Source organism: Crassostrea angulata, chromosome 9, assembly GCF_025612915.1.
Source record: "Crassostrea angulata isolate pt1a10 chromosome 9, ASM2561291v2, whole genome shotgun sequence".
Taxonomy (NCBI): domain Eukaryota; kingdom Metazoa; phylum Mollusca; class Bivalvia; order Ostreida; family Ostreidae; genus Magallana; species Magallana angulata.
Genome location: NC_069119.1, coordinates 30,245,054 through 30,263,120, shown reverse-complemented (window position 1 = coordinate 30,263,120; position 18,067 = coordinate 30,245,054). Strand labels below are relative to the sequence as shown.

The following is an 18,067-nucleotide window of genomic DNA, read 5'->3' as shown; positions in this document are numbered from 1 at the left end:
GTAAAACTCGTTTAGTACGAACACGGATATAGCGAATTCTCGGATATAGCGAAGTGTTTTTGAATCCCCGGTAAAATTCTTAACAAATTGTAGCAAAATTTTACGGTTATAACGAATTCGGATATAACGATTTTATGGATATAGCGAACTCATTTTGAGTCACGTAGAAGTAAATAATAACGATTATTACCACTTTTATAACGAATTTCTTTACAGTTAAAAAAGTTTACACTACCATTTAACATAATAGTTTGAATGAATTTATTTTCATTAATATTTTTCAATTTATAATCCGATTATCAAAGGTATCAAAGTAATGTATTTCTATTTTAAGCCTCAATTAACAAACCGTATAGTCTGCTGAAAGAAAACATTTATATAGTGAATTCGCTTTAGTAATTATTACGAATTCGTTATACTGATATAACGAATTACGGATTTAACGAAGTAAATCTATTGGTCCCTAGGACTTCGCTATAACCGAGTTTTACTAAATGTGTTATTCTGATCGTGTAACCTCTAAACTCAGGGATAAACACTTTAGAGTTGACCCTGCAGGCCTTCAATCTAATTTTTTCTACAGATGCTAATTGCAGCTGTAAAATGCTGTTTGTTATTTACATGTAACCTGCCACTAAAATACAGACTTTCCATTTGTAGTCTCTGAATTTGCATTTCCGTTTTCTGAAATACCATGGCTGACATGTTGCAAATCAACAAAAGTGAAGTCTACAAGTTTGTCATATTTTGACATGATCATATATGGAAACAGTGACGTCACCGATAGAAAAAGGCTAGCTGCAGGTAAAGGCATGCCGCAATCGCCGGAATTGGGACGGAATGAATATAAAAAAATATAAGGTAGGTCTATAATCATATTATCTCTGGATAACAACTTTTCTTATAAAGTATTATTTATCGGAACCTTATCGATAAGAAAAACAACGAATTTAAAGACATTGGTTTTGAGATTTTGATTAATATGAGACATTAGAAAAGCGACACCCCTTTTAAAATAAAAAATCTATTTTTGGGTGTAACGCGCTTTCTGATTGGCTAAAAAGCTATTTTATATCTTATAAAGAATGTTGCCTACATCATAGTTAGACTAACGTCAAAAACGTATCAATACGCCTGACGTAACGTTTGAATTTTGTACAATTTTACGTCATTTTAAAGGACCAATAACCGGTTTTTTTCTACAATGAAGAGTTAATAAAGCGTAAAGTGCCCCAAACCATTTTCTAACGTATACAACAAATTAATATTGAATTCATTTCTTAAATAAATAAAAATTCCAAAGATAAGGTTAACTGTCGTGAAATTAAAATGTGAAGAATTTTTTTTTTTAAATGTTTCACTTTGCATTGTCGGTAATGTATAGGGAAAAAAGCCTAGTATCATGCAGGTGAAAATTGGCATTTTTAAAAAAAATTTCAAACAATGATTACGGGATATGAGCATGACGTCCTGAATGTCAGTTCAATACAGACTTACTTTGTGAAATTGGTTGATAAAAAATTTCCGTAGAGCTATTAATGAACAGCTTTACAGCCACTAGTGAACATGTACTGTTTGCTATAAACAACTATTTAATTTTGTAAAATTATCGTCAATACAGTATATACATGTATTTTCAAATAGTTTATGATTCAAACTCTACCAGTTCGTATACGATCTAATTCATCTGACCCACCCCGTTCTTTACTTTCAGAAATCCAATTTATGAAGAAAAATCATAATTGCATAATCATACTAATATACCATTGCTATTTCTTCAAGCCTTTTAATTTTTAACAAAACTTGGTGCTTTTATTAATAATTACAAAACTTCTTTTTATTTATAACAGTTTTATATTGTTTTATTATTTATCTTTAACTTGCACAACAAAATCATTTTGATACTAAAAAAAAGTATATTAAATACATGTTTAGTTACATAAATTTTTCTGCAAAAAATGACTGAATCTTTGCAGGTCGTTTATTCTAACTAATTCAGAAAAATAACAAAAATAACAAGAGAAAAGCTGTCAATGTGACATTAAACCGGGTTTTCTTGTGTGTGAACAGTATCTATAATCCATTTGTAAATTCTGAATTGATAAAGACTACCTATCCAAAGAAATGGGGGACTCTATATGCAGTGTTTTTGCCAAAAAAAGACTAAGTTCAACAGCTGATACATTTGATAAATTATCAGAAATCAAAATCCTAGCAATTAACATACCTCTGATATATATATATATATATATATATATATATATATATATATATATATATATATATATATATATATATATATATATATATATATATATATATATATATATATTAGGCGCAGGTAGGTTAGGGAACCCTAGATACGCAAACCGTTATTCTACACAAAATATAGATTGATCTAAAATGATAACCTAAGCATAATGTTCACCTAAAATTTAGTTGATTATTTATTGAATTGATAATAAGATAAACCTTTTTATTCCTACCTCGCTTAGTAAACATATAAACACGAAGGAGTCATTTCAAGTGCAAAATTATCAAACTTCATACATGTCTCGCAGAACAAAGAAGACATGTTATTTTATGTTTATCCGCACTCAATCAGATAGAAATAAGTATGGGAGGAGAAACTCTTGCTAAGACTTAATCTAGGATTTATAAAACAAATATTTACTGTCATTATAGTTCTTTCTACAATCATTTTTCATGGTTTACTCCAGAGGCTTCACTTAGAAATACTATCTTCTCTCGATGCTGTTCCCTGTTTGATAGTTAACTATATTTGAACGATAATAATTTTAAAAAAAATACCCCCTCCCCTAAAGACAAACAAACAAACAAAAATGCACTTCAAAAGAATTTTTATCATTAATGTCTTTTGACTCTTTTTAATGATAAGTTGTAAAAATACAACTTTTAGAACCAAAGTGTCGAAAACTTTCACTCCAATATGATGCAACATCTGTATGTTGCATTATTCATAGACTTACTTAGACTGGTCTTCTGTCTCTATCGTACGTGTATATCGCGCATATCAGACAGGCATTGCCAGTCTAAGACTTACTAGCATATTTGACTGACATTCACATGCGCGCTTGTTGTAATACCACCTTTGTTTTAGACTCAAAACTATGTGAAAAAATGTATAATTTCGTTATCTTTTTCGAAAAAAGACCTTTTTTTCCTTCAAAAAACAACAAATGAAATCCTCCATTTACAAAAGTCGTTATATCATCTATTGACTATGGTCTATAAGAAACGCATGGGCATTTTATGGAACGTAAGTCTTAAGCGGGTAACAATTTAAAGCCACCTTAGCACTGGTATGAATATTCATTTTGATGTTAATTACTGAAAAAATCTTTTGAGTTGTTACATCCTTTGCTCTCTGTACACGAGTCTGATCCTTTTGAAATAACATTTTGTAAACTTCAGAACAACTATAACACTACGTGATTAAATATTCAACATCTGGTACGTTATTCCAATTGATGACAACATTCCTAAAGACCATGTTCCGTTAATATTACGGCAGGCTAATTACTTATAAAGACAGTATGAGTATGGCATGGAATTGTCAAAAAAGACTTGAAAAAACAAGTTAGCAACAAATTCAAGGATACTGTGGTAAAATTTAAGTTACGTCAAAGATGGGAGATAATATTAAAAAATGACAGTCTACTTTGGTGAACTATTAATTAATCAGAAGAAAATAATCACAGAAATTCCATATTTATAAAACCAACCCATAAAATCATTAAAATCATTGAAAAGTTATTTTTATCTAGAACACTCGTTCAGGTTCCACATTAGTCGATGTTTAACAGGCACACCTGGTCAGACAGTGCTCTGATTAAATAACAGTAACGCCAAATCTTTTGAAAAAGGAATTTGACCTTTGGTGTATTCAGTGAAAAGATCACAGACATTTCATGAAAAAAAACAAGACCCCCACCAACCCCCTAACCCCCCCCCCCCCCAAAAAAAAAAACACAACAAAAAACAAAAACAAAATCAGTTTAGTGGTCTTTTTATTCTCAACTGGCGTCTCATGTCCGACATTATAGTTACTAAGTTGACTATCAACAGGCACACCCGGTCAGACGAACATTGTCGATAGCGATGTCTCCGGCCCAGCCGTTTCCTACAACACCCTCAACAAGGATCTGTTTAAAATTAAAATATAATGTCAGTATTCAGAACTAAAAAGTGTTCTTTATTGGTCATGTTGTTACTTTTCATTCAGCCTACCGTTCTATAATGGGGTAAAATTGATTTTCAGCTATAACGGACAGAGAGTCACATGATGTAGAAAAAGTATTTGTATATCTTGGTTAAATTTTAACTTTTTACTTGTCATTGTTTAAGAGATCCTTGGGATATCTAAACATATATTAAATCCTCCGTTTTTTGAAACTTGGCGCCAACATATATTATTGTATTAATAATTAACTAGAAATGAATAGTCTTTTGCCTATAAAACATGTTAAAAAACCAAAAGCTACAAAAATTTAGAGAATAAGATATAAGATAGAAAAAAAGATACCTTTGTTTTAGAGTCCAGCTTTAGGCTGATTTGCATACTCCTCCAGAATAATCCTTGATTTCCGGAAACTTCCCATTGCGTCACTGGCCTTCTGGTTCCGGTCTTTGTCATGATACGCAAACTTCCCATATGATTGACATATCCGGAATACATGTGATATTTCATTTTAAAGCAATAGACTTGATCTAAAACAGAAAATCAAAAAATCAAAATGTAAATATATTTAATGCTATCAATTATTCAAATTAGTCAATAATGCCCAAGAGTGGATATTAAAAAAATGTACTAGTAAAAGAGGATATAAGGTAAAATCCAAGTTTTGATAATAGATAAGACCAGTCTCTCCAGATTACAAAATATGCTGGAAGCTTGCGTACAAAAAATATTATAAAAGTTTGTATAAAAGATTCCCTCTTTCAATATAACTTTTCCATAAAAACTGTCAGGTCCTAATATAAATTTACTTTAAACACTGTTACTCTTTCTTTTCGAAATAACCATACTGGGCGTATCTTTTTTCTTAACATAGAGACATATGTTTTGCGTCAGTTAGACTAACCTTGGAATATCTGGTTGCTCCGCAGAATAGCCCTATCACCAGCAACACGTGGAGCAGACGCCTCAATGTACGCATAATACAATCCCTGATAGGCACCGTTTGGTCCAGTGTTGTATGAGCTTGTAATGCCCTAATAAGTAAAAATATAAAGTAAATATATTATAAAATGAAACTTTACCAAAGTTTGTTTGTTTTTTCAGGTAAAGGTGAAGAATAAGAGAGAACAATATAAGTGATGCTCTATCAGGGGAAAATAAACAGTCCTAATCGATATACTAAAAAATAAAATATTTAAATCTTTCTTAAATTCCAGTAAATCTGGTTGTCAACAAACATGAGTATTTTGATTTAATCAAGGAATATCTCTCATCTCCATCTCTTAAAGATATTTAGTGTTTCTACATGCATCTCTCTATCTTTCCTATAAATTTATTCCCAGTTAATACACCTATATCTGCCAACGATGCTAATAGCATAGTTTATATGCACGTATTTTTAAAAATCAATTATGTATCTTTTTAAAAGTGTAATATATATAATAAATACTTTTGTAACCATAGCGACATACTTGTTGAACTTTCCAATTAAATTCGTCATATCGTACGTCATCAAGAAAACAATTTGAATTTTCAAACGTACAGGAAAAAGCTAGATCTGCAAAAGAAATGTTTACATTGAATACACTACAATTATTATATTTTAAATAATAATGAATCAGTGAATGTCGAAATGTACAGTGTTAATCAGATAATGAGAAAATTGAATGAAATGAAAAGACAATTGAAGCAAAAACGTTGCAATAACTCTCAAATTGACATATACTTGCATATTGTGAAGGAAATAAATATACGTAAGGCACAGGGAAATTTACTATATTGGAGCTACATGTACACCTCCAACCCAGCCGTGGCTTGAACTCACGACCTCTGGAACCTATTCTCCTAGCAATGAGCGGTTACCGCTAACCACTCTGCTATGTTTGTCAATTTGAGAGTTATTTCAATGTTTGTTGCAATGTGTTTATTATTTAAGAAATAAACAACGTTATTTAGTGAACATGGCGTTATGAATAGCAATCGCTCTGTTGGCATATTTCATGATGCGCGCTAGCGCATCGTGGGAAATATGCAAGCAGAGCAGTTGCTATTCATAAAGCCATGTCCACTAAATAATCGTTGTTTATTACTTATATTTGCATTTTACCACTTGCAAATACCCTGTATTAGCCTAACGTTAGACTTTCACATTTAGCTATTGCATCAAAAATTAACATTCAGACTTTAATGTATCTTTTTAATTCATATAGATTTGTTAACAGAATCAATGATATGTTATAACAGTAATTCCTTTAAATGTTAGAGTAAGACATGTTTTAACATTAAATACATCAATTTTGTGGAGTTGGAGAAAACACATGATGTATCGTATAATGGTTTAAATCTATAACGTCATGGAAAAGTATATGACGTCACACCTTTATGACGTCATAGTATTGCGTTTATAGAAAAATAATTGCAGTTCCTCCGTATGGACTTACAGTGGGAAAGAACAATGGATATGCAAATGTATGTATATATCTATGCAATGTGTATCGTTTAGATCATCTCAAATTGTCGTTTAACTGTATTCCACCTGTATCTCAAAGGACCATGTAGTGAGCGACCAGCGCGCTAGGTTCCGTTCGTCATCGAAAGCAAGATTCTTGTCTTACCGAAATGGCCGGATGGTTAGATATATGTCTGATATATAACTCAATCCCTGTATGTTTTTGTTTTTGAAATGAACATTTTCTTATCTCTTTATTAGTTCATAAATATAAAACTCGTAAGCATATGAATTGTTCATTACTTTTTTCGTGATCAGATCATAAGTTTATGAATCGAATATTACCTATCTCACAATACATTCCTCCGAATCGACAGGAGTTACAGCTACACGTCGCTAATGACCCAGATGGTACACACTGGGCACCATTCTTACAGGGGTTAAAATCAACGCAGGGGACTGACTCGCCTGTAAACAATAGAGAATTTGCATCATTTAAAAGTAGATGAATAATGAGGTAAATTTGAACAACGAAATTATAAATTTAACACTGAAATACGTTTAGACATTTAAAACCTTATCTTATTAATCTCGCAATATTAATAAATAAGATATATTTTTAGAACAAAAATGATATTTGTGGTAAAAATTTACAAAAGGTCGTGACAACTTGATTATTTTGTCCCAGGACTAAAATATTAAAAAAAAAATGATTGCATTTACATCGACTAGAATGATTGCTCTTAAAGAGGTTGGATGATCTTCCAATCAACTTTAATAATGACTAAATCGTGTCAATCATTTCGTTATTGGTCAAATTGTATATACTCACCACAACCCCTTGGTTTGATTGCGATATCATCCAAAACAACCTTTTGTCTCCCAATCGTGCCCTCAATGGTCAACTATTGATATCAATACTAATTATAATCAAAGTACTGAAGTACTGTTGGGAGTTGATTTTATGATTATTATCAATTTTAAAATTAACGATATGTTATTTTGCCTGCGAGTAGTTTCTAATCTGTATTTGAATTTCGCACATTTTTATAATATGAATTCTCGAACTTTTCCGACAAGAATTTCGAGAAAACCCCGTATGAATCATGTTGTGTAATATTTAAAGATATAATTAATTCCATCAAACTGTTTATCAGTAATCGAAATGTTTCTAAAAATTGTACGCGTCTGGATCCAAGCAATATTGAACTCTAGTCTCGTTCAACCAGACACTCGGCTGTCTCCGTTAATATCCGACAACCAAGAGAGACTCTTTGCTTGTCGGAGATTTACGGAGACAGCCGATCGAGCGTCTGGTTGAACGAGACTATATTTAACTCTGGCGTAGGAATACATGCAACTACAAAAAAAACAATTAAATTGTTCGTACTATAAAAAATCTGACTATTTTCAAGGTATTTATAAATACGTTTCCTTTGAGGAACAATGGTACAGCATACAGTACACCGAATTTATCTATTATTTTCAAGATCTACGTCTTGTCAGCGGTGATGATTTGTGCTTAGGTCCAAACACTGTTTCACTTTCGGTTTGCCAGAGTGACTGCATAGGAGAGTTGATTAAAATCAACTCCCAAAAAGCCGTATTTTTAAGCAAAGGCTCAGCTTAATACAAATTTTAACACATTGCTATTTTATCAGTTTTTTAAAAATTTTTATACATGTATGGTCATATTTTAGAAAAAAAAAGTTTAGTACAAATCTTTTAACATCTTGTTACATCAATTTATTGTTTTTTTTTAATTTGGACTTAAGAAACCCCAACCTTGTATATGCAATAAGTTTTATAACAACAATAAAAAGTTTGCATACTTTAAGACAAATCTTTATGCACAATTATATATCCTTAAAGCAGTTCCCCATTCACTACAAACGATGCATGTATTTAATATTATTTCAGAAGCAAACTGATCAAGAACTCTTTTATTATGGAGTTCATTTTAGTTAGTACAAAACTAAATAGTCCTACGACGTTTCTATCTTATCTGCAAAATACTCAATCGTAAACATTGCTTTATATTGATTTTAGAGTCATTAATCGCTGGGTGAATTTAAAAAAAAATACAAACTTAATTAAAATCTGAAACAAAAAAAAATTACAGGCAGTAAAATACTCTTCAAAATTTATTAAAGGCCAAAATCGCAATTTTAAAATAATGCATTGAGTCAATTTCTTACTTATTCGCTGAAAACAAGATCTATGTTTACTACAATGTAGAAAAAAATGGCTTAGATAAATAATTAAATTTTAATGTTATAATATATGTATCAAATATATAGACAGAATGGTACGTATTCTAGTATTTACATAACATACCTTCAGATTGTTGACAGATGGAATGGTAACTTCTTTGTCTACCCACGCTTCTGTAGCATTCTCCTTGGTCAGCATTAAGGCGTTTGTTTTAGCTAGCCCGTCCCCTTCGTAAAATATGGAGACCGACGAGGGAAAATTCTCTGTTATTGCATTGGTCGGAAAAATGTACCTGAATGACAGGCACCTCTTATTTGCTGTCAAAGAGAAAATAAAACTCTAGTAAGTGACCATGATTGGAGTTTATCTTTGTTTATTTAGTGGAGTTTAGTCGAACTCTTCAAACCAATATTCATGACCACTCATGTTTAAACTCAAACTATTTTCTCTTGAAGAGCGTTTAATAAACAAGTTTAAAATATTGTATTAGCGTATCCTATTTGCAGAAATGTCGGCGAGAGGTGGAATATTGCTGTTGGAGAATCACGAGGTGCCCGGATGGAGACCACGTGACCAGGCGGGCGACCACCATACCTTCTTAAATATGACATCCTGCAATTATACAGGAGCTAACTTGGGTCGAAGCGTACAAGACCAGCGTGTTAATTAACTAATTTTCTTGTAATTTCTTTTAGATTTACCTTCAAATGTAGCGGAAGTTGTTATCATTGACTTCCATCCGTAGAAAAATGAACCATACTCCAGAGGGAATAGAATCAAAGCTTGGTTGTTATTAGTGCTGGCAGAAAATTTCTGAAAGAGATAGTTAATAGTGTAAGTATTTTAAAAGTAAATCCATGTTTTATTGATAACATTTAAGGAGGCTAGATAAAGAAGAGCCACCGGATTTTTAAAAACTTCAAAGCACTTTCAATAAGTAAAATCTTTAGAATTTCCCTGTTATCTCACATCTATAAATATATAGAACAATAAAATCTAACTATTGCCTCCATAAATTATATTAATTTTCAAAAAGATGAATTCTTTAAAACGTTTTAGAATACTATTAATATACATAAAACAGGATCTTACTGATGATATTGCCCACTGAAACTGGGATTCGGTTCTGTCCTGCTTAAAAGCACATGTGTACAAGTCGTTATCTAGTGTGCAAACGTTGGTTGAATCAGCTGAAAATATAGTTTGAACAAAACATGTTTTAATGAATGACATTTGTAACATTGTTTTTAAAACACATCTAAACCCTTCAAATACAAGGTAATTCTATGTGGTTAATGTGCCCTGAGGTAGAAGTATCGACAATATAATCACGAAGACAATATTGATTGTGATTTTTTAAATTTTACCTCCGAAAAATTCACACGTTGAACCAGACCAGCCTTCAGTGCATGTACAAACAAAACCCGCATTTTCAGTTTCTGTGCATTTTCCTCCGTTTTTGCAGGGAAACTCAATGCAACCTTCAATGAAATAAAATGAATATATAAGATAAAAATAGGGTTTTACCAGAATGTCAGTTTATTCTAAAAACATATAAGGATAAGAATATCTTACATCGTTTTGTACTTTTGACATCATCAAATTTTGCTATTTTTTCATTCAGAAAAAAAACCCCAAATGTTCCCATTCAATTGAGGGAAACATAATGAGAAAAAAAATCAAAATCATTGTCCAATATTTTGTATAAATTTTGTCATTTGGGATCATTACATGATGATTTCAGTCATTGTCATTCGCCCTGTCTTAAATACCTGAGCGATATGCTTCCACTGTGACATAAAAGCCTAGTCCTGGTGTCTTGTCACTGTGCTTGGCACTATTGAATCGTATCATCATCATGGACGGGTCTCCATACAGACTCTTCACAAACTCGGCGCCACCGACGTCCCCACATTTTCTATACAATCGAAAAATTTAGTATGAAAATTTATTTGTGATTTTTTTGGTATTTTATCAAATAGAAATGATAAGTTATTGGCTTCATCCTTTAAAAGTGTAAGTAGTTATTGGAGGTTCTACATATCATTATCTAAAAAAGAAATGCTTCGTACTTTTTCAAATAGTACATTGTTGCAATGCAGTATTAAGATTGGCTTACTCCTTTCCGGATTGTCCAATCAGATTGTCTTTAAACTCGATCCAATGATAACAGTCAAACTGTGAACTGTAAGGCAGGCCCATTGTTAAAACTTTCGCTTTTATTCTTGTTCCAGGTGTACCCTATCAGAAATTGTGTAAAGCATATGATCAAGTTCTTGCACAATTTAATCAAGAATATTGTAATATATTGGCACCTAACAGCGTAGCGCAAAGGCTTAGAGAGTTAACGCTGGGGCTTTTTTTTAACCTAATCTCCATTTTTTACTAACATATGTTTTATATATGATAGCAATGGAACTCGCATAAAAAGGAAACTAGCATTTCTTTTAAAGGAATGATTGACATATATTAGCAAGTAATATCATTTGTGAGCTGTTCATGTAAGACGAAAACATTGCATATATACGGTATATGATATTAAACACCGTTCTGCTGATTTCCGGAATAGCAAGGAATGAAAAAAACTTTACTCTTTGTTGGCAAAGTGTAACTCCGACTCAAATGAAAAAGCTTGTAAAGAAAAACGTAATATGAATCAATATGTATCTGTACAAATTTTATTGTAACGCACTGAAAATACGTTTGTTCGTAATCTACATGTAATTATGGATTCACATGAATTACATGAACCAGTCACTGCATAGTCAACACAGTAGAGCGAGGCTCAATATTAATGCGTGCGCTAATTATAAAATTTTCCAGATGCCTCATGCGGACACAGTTGGTATCGGCCTAAGTCGATTACAAAATTTCCATTTGCCATAGGAACAAAACAATTGAAAAAGGGACCCATTCTTTTACGAAATAAACAATTTTCACATAGCACTGTCGAATATATTAAGATAATGATTAATACAATCATACCTTCACCAACCACGTACAGGTGAGACCAGTAACGTAGTTAATTTGACTTAGTGCTGAAATTTGTCCCTCCGACAAATTAATAAATCCACCACAACCTGTAAACAGACGAATCATGGCGGTAAAATAAGCTATTATCTCAATTTTGAAAGAAAACATTGAGATAAATTATTTTTATTCAGAAGTCTTCTTCTTTTGGAGATAAAAATAGCATACACATGGACACAATCATTGAGCCCTCTTAAGGTGGGAAGTCGACCGCATTGATATCGATCCAAATCTAGTGTTTTGATTTCTCGTTCTTATTTTGTTTTTGTATAACTAACCTGGACTAGTGTCTAACTGGGAGCAGTCTGACCCTTTGAGCCCGGGGGGACAAGAGCAGCTACAGACTGAGTTGGACTTCTTAACAACACCTCCATTTTTACAGACATTCGTGCAACTTGCTGAAATATTGAAAATTAATAATAAAACAATTTTTTTAAATCAGCACTTCTTTTAATTATAATAAAAATTCTAATACTTCAAATTTAGAATTTGAACACTTTTTCATATCTTTATACAAAGCTCTTCTTCTTAAAGAGATTAATTAAATTGCTTTCATACATTTCTGTCTTTTTATTTTAAAAAAATGTAGCTTAGTGTGGTAAAATGTCTTATCTTTCTTACCATTTTGCAATTATGAAATCTTTCGTCAATTATTTTTTTTTTATTAAAAAATCCTAATATTATTAGTTCAAAATTTTAATATTTTTCCACATTTTTATGGAAAACAAAGCTCTTTTTCTTAAAAAGAATAATGAAATTGATCACGACTATTTAGCCTTCTGAACGATGTTTTATCAATTACAACTATATTACCTGTGCATTGATAGGCGTCGTTTATTTCTGCTATATCGTAAATAGTCAGGGTCTTTCCACTCTCTGTTAAAAGGTACTCCAGATCGGGTTTGATCAATTCCATGGTCTTTTTATTGTTTTTACTGAAGTCCTTCAAGATTCATGACAAAATGAAATAAAAAAGTACACACTCTATTACGGAAGCTTGTAATATCAAGAACAGCTCAAGTTCAGATACTTATTTGGACGTGTTTAAACCAACAATATTTTTATGAAATAGACAAATGTCATATCGTGTGGTATGTAGGGTGGGTTAACCATGCATCGGACACATACCTTGGATCGGACAACTTTGGTTACAAATATACAAATAAATGTGCATGCGCTAATGTGTTGTTTCGTATATTCCTGAATTAAATCTAATGAACTTTATCATTATTAAGAATTTGACAGTCACATTGTCAAAGAAATAGCAATATAGGCATCGTAACTTTTAAAGAAGTTTTATTTATATTTGGACGATATTTGATGCATGAAATTAGGAAAAAACCCAAAGGTGTCCGATTCATGGTGAAATCACCCTTATACGATTTTATTTTTCATTTAATCTTACAAATTTTTACTCTTAATAGAAATTAAAGTCTATGATTAATCTTTTTTTGTGTTGAAAGTTTTTGTATATAAAATTTAAAAAAATGATTATGCAATTAATGAACATCTGTTGATTGATTCTTAAAACATTACCCATAAAATTTACCTAAAGAATTTTTTTCAGCTATATACTGTACAATATGTTTTTTTTTTCAAGAGAAGTGTTAGATTTATAGATTTTAATAGCGTTCTAATAAGTTATACAGAACTCTCGTCTCAAGGAAGTCGATATACACGCGGTCGCAAAATGGACACGTCTTAACAAAGGCATAAAAGAAATTAAATGAATCTAAACTTCAAATTACGTAAAAGAGAATCAAAACATTACCAGGGCTTCCACTTTGATGCGTTCAAGCAGTTAAAGAAAGACTTATACCTAACGTCAGTTTTAATTTTCTTTCTTTGCAATTGACACATTATGGCCTAAAAAATTACATGTAAGCCTTTCTGGAAACGTATCTACATAATTGAAGATTTGTCTACAGCAATTATCACTAATAATACGCATTTTTTCACCGACTACAGGGCATTAAAAATAAATCACTGTTGATGTTACCATTTTTCATAAACACATATTAATTTATCAATCTTAATTGATAATTAAGAACATATCCTCACCTTCAGTCCGTATTGCATAATCGATGAGAGGTCATAAGGGGCATCATTCTTTGTCGGCCTTAATATATTATTATGAACAGCATTTTCTTCTATATTTTCCCAGTTAAATTTCAAATGTCTATTCCTATCTCCTCTAGTCTGTTCATGCTCACCGCCCATAGCATGTAACATTTCGTGAATAACGGTCTCTAGCTGAAAATGTACGATGACTTATCCTTTATATCATGATAATAACAAAAAATAGAAAAAAAGCCATTTCCATAAAATCTAGATTTCAATGAGTTCACCAGAATGAACACAATGGCTATTCAGAACCTAAATGGTATGTTTTTATTTTTTATGCCTTAACTCGATGTCTGATTGTATTATGTAAATACAATAATCGACTGTTTAAAGACTACCCCATATTTTTGATATATTTTTTTCATATATTTTTACAGGAATATCACTTACAAACAAACAGTTTGCGCTGTTCAGAGACAAATTTTGCCCGGACGTAGATCCGCTTACTTTTCCAATTATTGAAGAACAGCTGAAAAAAGGTATCAAAACAACTTATGAATGGCTTTAAAATTTAAGCGGGGCATGGTATAAAATAATAAATTAGGGGCGAAAATATATATTAAGGACGACGAGGCTCTCAGGATACCCGTGAAAATGTATCGCACGGGAATAAAAGTTGGTTCACAATCATGCTTTTATACAATATATTTAAGGTAAATTTCACACTGTACCAAAAAAGAAAAAAAACTTTCAGAACTGATATAACATCCCCATTTGTTTGCATCTAAACAATTTTGTACGTGCCCGTTTTTATTAAAAACTCCAGTAGAGGGAGTGTCTAGCTTTTCCCAAACTTATTACGTTTATCTGAATAATAAACTTTTGCTTGAATCATAAATAAATACTATTACTCTTCTCCATTGAAAATCCTGACATATTCTTGTTCGTTCTCTCTCAGCTTCCACGTGACACACGATGAATTGTGAATGATCTCTACAGCCCAGTTGATTAAATTAGACAGTCTGCTTGCATCAGAGGAATCTACAGGTATACAAATATTATGTTTTAAAACACGTTTTTAAACCCCTATATTTAAGACCGATATTGAAGTACTTGTGTGTACATATTACATACTAAACAACTTGTAAAACTTTATTTCTTTTGAGTTTTATGTTTTAACAGCATATTTGGTCGGACTTTGGCATAAGAAAGTCAGATTACAATGAATGTTAACAATATTTGGTCCACATATGCTTGAACATTCAATGGAACGTCTACCATTAAATTGTCATAAAAAACTGTCACCTTGTTTTATTGAATACGAACCGAAAGAAGCGTAGTCTACTACGTATGGAATAACACCGTTTGGCCACAAAAATGGAAAATCTTCCGCAAAATTCCTCTTAGAGATAGTGTTGTTATTCTTTTCTTCCGGGGGTGGCTGAATCGATAGAATACACGTAGAAGAGCTGCATATACATGCTATCAATAATCAAATTGTATTGTCTAATGTAGACTGTATACCCTTATACACTTGCAAACAGTTTGGCGCGTCTTAAATTCGCTCAGACATCAAATAATAAAATAAATAACTGTATACATTTAAGAAGTGATCGTAGAAATCTAAAAATGCTCTGAATTCACCTACTAGTCTTAAATTAGTGTATGGCAACGAGGGCAAAGGGACAAAGTAAAACGGGGGCATATATTTTACTTTGTAAACAGTAACTTTATCATTGAGGTTAAGACGAGGTTATGACTATTACCCGGCCTTTTTGGAAGTTCCAAATATGGTTGTCGTATTTCTGATTCAGTAGATATTTCTTCAACTCAGGATGAATGTTCTTCGGCTGTTAGTAGAAGGCATATGATATTACTTAGAAAATAATTATGACCCACAGTATCTGTAAGAATGTTGATTTGTATTCATGAGGCTATATGTTCAACATAAATCTTTAAAAAAATGAAGATTCGTAATTGGCAACGTTACAAATATTGTAAACAATAGAATAATTCCATCAATTTTTTTTAATGATTGAGTTAAACAAATTACTATTTTTTTTAGTTTTGAATTTTAAGTTTGCTTTTAGTTTGCTTTGAATTTTTATTTCGTTTTATGGATTTTTCAGATGGTTCACGGTTTGTTATTGTCATTTTGTTCATTTTAAACTATTATCAGTGAAGAAAAATGTCTGGTATATAACTATAAAATTTGTAATTTGTCCTATATATTTATACAGAACCCTTTTTCTAAAAAAAAATTAATTACTTAAGATGGGCACGACCTACATTCTGTTTCATTTTCGCAAAACCCAGCTTACTCTGAATGTTCCATTCCTTGTATCTACGCTCTGCTTCTCGGCATCGTTTTCAAAATCTGAATTGGGATCAAGGTCCTAAAAATATACATTTAATATTTCAAAAAAGATGTTCTTATATAAAAGCATATATTTTACAAAAACTCTAAAAATAAAGTAGCTTTACATAGAATCTGGAATTTATTTCATTTTGTCAATATGTTAATCATTTTTTTTATAATACTATTAATTTTACTTTGCAATATATCATGATATTCATTTTTTTTTTTACATAATCAGCTGTTATCCCCTTTTTTTAAACAATAAAATAAAAAAAAATGATATAATAAAAATAAGTAATAAAATACCTTTTCCAGAGGGTCATCATTGCTGGGGTTTTCGTTTGTTTGCAGAATACTTTCAAACAGATCTTCTTTTTATGATATAAACAACAAACAAATTTATTAATATATGAAATACAATAACAGCATTTCATAATCGTTGCCACTGGAAGCAACAGATATAAATATAAAAAGTTATTTACACTTAAAACATTTTATTCAACAATAAAGTCGCACACCTTTCTCGGCAATCTATCTTTTTGCTTTTACTTTTTAGCCAGATTATGAAAATAATACTGTTGTACATGTATGTGAGAAAAAAAGCTAAGGCAGAAATTCATATTGACTTCTTTTCTTCACAAATTTACGTGGTTTATTTCATAGCACGGTCCATCTGAACGGTCATAACCAAGATATAAAAAACATTTACAATCATACGTTGTCAAAATTGATTGAACAACTATTAATCAATTTTGAATAATTCTGAATCCTTTTTTCATAAAGTTTTGATTTCGTAATTTATCATTATAGTATTCAATTATTTCGTTAATTTCGTTTTTTCTTCTTTTCAGACCAGTTTTAAGATTTAAATGAATATTAAATGCCCTAACTTAGAAAGGTACATGTACCAAGCTTAAGACCAAACTACATAAAAACTACATTTAAATGCATTAATGTTATACCTAAGTAAAAAGTTACATGTACCTACGCTGGCAAAATATTTCAATGCAACAAGAGCATGTTGTACTCAAATATCTACAGCTAAGTGTATAATGGCCGCCTTTTCTGATACATGTAAAAATAACATATTGTCATTCGAGTTTAGCATTGTATCTGTCGATATTTGTTCTGCCTGTATTGATATAATGCTACTAAACTGGCCACTCTTTCTGTGCATTTACGATTTTTCAAACTAATTTTTAAAAACAGTATTCCAGTATAACAATTTTAATTGCATTTCAACAGCAACTGCATTAGACTCTAAGAAAATGACAGTCATTGCATAAAAATATGCTCATTTGATGAAGCAATTTTTTTCAGACAGACAAATTTTATGGGAAAATTAGAATCATAATTTAACAAATATATTTTAATAGATATATCTAATATATACCAATCATATATTAGAAAATTTAACAATATAAAAATATGAGTTCTAAATCAATAAACTGACGGTTAAAGTATGAAATCGTATTTTAACAGCCATCGTCTAAACGTCTTACCTCTTTCATCAAATTTATGGAAGCTCTCACCGAGTCCTACCATTGTAGAGACAATGCAAAATAAGAGTACCAACTTCATTGTTGCAAGGTGTCAAAACACTGATGATTAAGGAAAGGACTAGTGTTGATTATATACTTGTCTGTCAGTCCATCAAAAAAGTGACAACCCCCTGGAGATTTCACGATTGTACTTTAATCAGAGTTTAATCTTTGGAATCTAAATGACAATACACGTAATAACTTTTTAC

At 31.2% G+C, this 18,067-nt stretch overlaps 1 pseudogene; it reads right to left on the bottom strand.

Annotated features, from left to right (window-relative positions):
• Positions 1–4,030: 4,030 nt before the first annotated feature.
• LOC128162790 (MAM and LDL-receptor class A domain-containing protein 1-like) lies at positions 4,031–16,675 on the bottom strand (annotated as a pseudogene).
• Positions 16,676–18,067: the final 1,392 nt, after the last annotated feature.